The sequence below is a fragment of the Anarhichas minor genome, unplaced genomic scaffold (assembly GCF_050575085.1).
Source record: "Anarhichas minor isolate MPS153535 unplaced genomic scaffold, ASM5057508v1 ptg000136l, whole genome shotgun sequence".
Taxonomy (NCBI): domain Eukaryota; kingdom Metazoa; phylum Chordata; class Actinopteri; order Perciformes; family Anarhichadidae; genus Anarhichas; species Anarhichas minor.
In genome coordinates this window covers 21,951,867-21,955,793 of record NW_027466582.1, presented here as the reverse complement: position 1 = coordinate 21,955,793, position 3,927 = coordinate 21,951,867, and positions in this window count along the sequence as shown.

Genomic DNA, 3,927 nt, shown 5'->3' with positions numbered 1-3,927 from the left:
AATGATAATAATAAGAAAAATACATGAATTCCTGTCTCGCACTGACAACCTCTCAACCACCTTTTATTTTATTTTATGAGTTAAATGAAAAAGAAAAAAAAAATCGAGCTCAATCCAGGGCACTCTGATGGTTCCCTCTGGACCGGGTGGTATGGGGATGGAAGGCTGGGTCACCGTTAATATATATATATATATATCTTATATAAGTGTATATACAGTGGGTACGGAAAGTATTCAGACCCCTTTAAATTTTTCACTCTTTGTTTCATTGCAGCCATTTGCTAAAATCAAAAAAGTTCATTTTATTTCTCATTAATACACTCAGCACCCCATCTTGACAGAAAAAAACAGAAATGTAGAAATTTCTGCAAATTTATTAAAAAAGAAAAACTGAAATATCACATGGTCATAAGTATTCAGACCCTTTGCTCAGTATTGAGTAGAAGCATCCTTTTGAACTAGTACAGCCATGAGTCTTCTTGGAAATGATGCAACAAGTTTTTCACACCTGGATTTGGGGATCCTCTGCCATTCTTCCTTGCAGATCCTCTCCAGTTCCGTCAGGTTGGATGGTGAACGTTGGTGGACAGCCATTTTCAGGTCTCTCCAGAGATGCTCAATTGGGTTTAGGTCAGGGCTCTGGCTGGGCCAGTCAAGAATGGTCACAGAGTTGTTCCGAAGCCACTCCTTTGTTATTTTAGCTGTGTGCTTAGGGTTGTTGTGGAAATTTATCATATGGTTCTTTTAGTTATAACTTGTATTGCTTAAACCTGCCTATACCACCCTAACCCTCTTCCCACGGAAAGGCTGGGAACCTGGCCTTGGTGGGTGCAGCGGCCAACAACATCTGCGAGGGGGAGGGTGAAGGGAGAGGAGACGAGATAACGCGCATATATACTCTGTTTTATTTTTTATTAGGGTTAGACCTCCGAACCATTCGTGGGGAAAGAGCTCTATCCATTCAGCTGAATTATGATTGAAGTGTCTGTTCATTAAATATGTTTATATTACTTTAAGAAGTTCCATCGTGATTATTTCTCACAGAGGTTAAAAAGATTTTTTTTCCACCACAAGGGTCATTGTCTTGTTGGAAGGTGAACCTTCGGCCCAGAGCACTCTGGAAGAGGTTTTCTTCCAGGATATCTCTGTACTTGGCCGCATTCATCTTTCCTTCAATTGCAACCAGTCGTCCTGTCCCTGCAGCTGAAAAACACCCCCATAGCATGATGCTGCCACCACCATGTTTCACTGTTGGGATTGTATTGGGCAGGTGATGAGCAGTGCCTGGTTTTCTCCACACATACCTCTTAGAATTAACACCAAAAAGTTCAATCTTGGTCTCATCAGACCAGAGAATCTTATTTCTCATAGTCTGGGAGTCCTTCATGTGTTTTTTGGCAAACTCTATGCGGGCTTTCATATGTCTTGCACTGAGCAGAGGCTTCCGTCGGGCCACTCAGCCATAAAGCCCCGACTGGTGGAGGGCTGCAGTGATAGTTGACTTTGTGGAACTTTCTCCCATCTCCCTACTGCATCTCTGGAGCTCAGCCACAGTGATCTTTGGGTTCTTCTTTACCTCTCTCACCAAGGCTCTTCTTCCACGATTGCTCAGTTTGGCTGGACGGCCAGGTCTAGGAAGAGTTCTGGTCGTCCCAAACTTCTTCCATTTAAGGATTATGGAGGCCACTGTGCTCTTAGGAACCTTGAGTGCTGCAGAAATTCTTTTGTAACCTTGGCCAGATCTGTGCCTTGCCACAATTCTGTCTCTGAGCTCCTTGCAGTTCCTTCGACCTCATGATTCTCATTTGCTCTGACATGCACTGTGAGCTGTAAGGTCTTATATAGACAGGTGTGTGCCTTTCCTAATCAAGTCCAATCAGTTTAATTAAACACAGCTGGACTCCAATGAAGGGGTAGAACCATCTCAAGGAGGATCAGAAGAAATGGACAGCATGCGAGTTAAATATGAGTGTCACAGCAAAGGGTCTGAATACTTATGACCATGTGATATTTCAGTTTTTCTTTTTTAATAAATTTGCAGAAATTTCTACATTTCTGTTTTTTTCTGTCAAGATGGGGTGCTGAGTGTACATTAATGAGAAATAAAATGAACTTTTTTGATTTTAGCAAATGGCTGCAATGAAACAAAGAGTGAAAAATTGAAAGGGGTCTGAATACTTTCCGTACTTTCCGTACTCACTGTATATATTATATTGAATTCCCTGTGAGGGTGACAAAAATAAGATGTTATGACGTGTTTATCAAAGTGTTGTTTACTGCTTTTTTTTGTGTTGGAATAGATGTTAAATATTTAACTGCAAAGTAGTAATGCGTGTTTGATACTTAATTTTTTTTTTTGCATTAAATCATACTGGGATGTTTGCTGAAATTGATAGGATGGCCCTACCTAGAAATTTTTCCACCAGCCGCCACTGTACATTTCTCTTCATCATAATTCTAGGTATCATTACATACTTTTCGGCATGGCTCGAAAATGGAATGGTGAACGGTTCAATTTCTAGTGAGAATTCAGTGTGTGAATGCACTTTTGTAAAGTCACAGTGAAGAGAGAAAGACACAGACAGACAGACAGACAGCAGCATATGAGAGAGAGGTAAACAGTGCATGCATTACACAAACTGTATCTCAAACAGGTGGCAACCTCCTCTTATGAAAAGTGAGGCTAATGTCTTCTTCAATACAGCAGGATATTATGTAGTAAATGATGGTCCATTTAGAGTAAAATAACCCATAAAGCAGGGGCAACTACTTTGTCATTGACAGGTCACTCCCAGAGTCGTATACGCCGTCTCTACCATGGCATCACTCCTCCGCAGTCCAAATATGGTCATTTCCGTTGCAAAAAACAAGATGGTGAAGGCCAAAACGCCAAACTCAATCACACATCAATGGGCGACGTCCCAACGACTATCCACTTCTTACTGACAGTCTGTGATCTGAAAATGATTGGTGTGTAAAAGAAAACCAGAGTGCATAAAAAAGCATAAAAATATCACTTGTTAATGAAAATAAAACAGACTTCGGGGCTAAGCCCTGAATGTCGCAAGTTTCCACAATAATATATATGTAGTGGCCATTTGTCCGATAAATCCCCCCCAAAAAAACATTAATCAAAGGGCCACTGATGCACCATGGGTTTGTGGTTTACGCAGGCAAACAAGTTTATTGTCCATACAGGCTTCTGTTTTTGTCATTATTTATTTCGCAAACCAAAACAAACAAGCAAACAAACAAAAGAAAAAAGAAACTCCTCGCTGCCTCTCCTGCTCTGGTAAAAAAACATAGCCAACCCCGGTGCATGCTGGTCCTATACCTGCCTACTCATATAAATAACTACAGGTGCCCACAGTGTTACCCAATTCATAAGCAAACCAACTAACCTAAAAACTAAGTATACTTAAACAATAACAAAAAATAATTCAACTAAACGAATGAGAATCTTAATATATCAAACAAACAATCTAACCTAAATAAGCAAACATCTAGAATAATTAAACTATACTACTTATGAATAAAATAACTAAATACTAGCTAATACTAACTAATAAATAGCTCCTACAATATATTTACAAACATATGAATTCATCCGAGCGAGAAAAACTACAAGTAGCCTACAGATCTAACAGGATATAACTATTTCTGTGACTTCCTGTTTATTTTTTGAGGGCTGCTGAAAGCTGTCCGACTTGACCGCAGTTTTTTGTCAACGCTGACAAAAAACGCCGAGTTTTGGCTGCCGCCAATACTCGTCCACCTTTCAAGCGAGGCGCAGCTCATCTCGAACGAGCCTAATGTCAGCAGGACAAGTTGATTACCAATTATCGCTGTGTAAAGGCTATCTGTGATTCATTTCGGGGTGTACTTACTTTATGTCACTCAGCAGACTTGTTATAGTTACAGATCTGC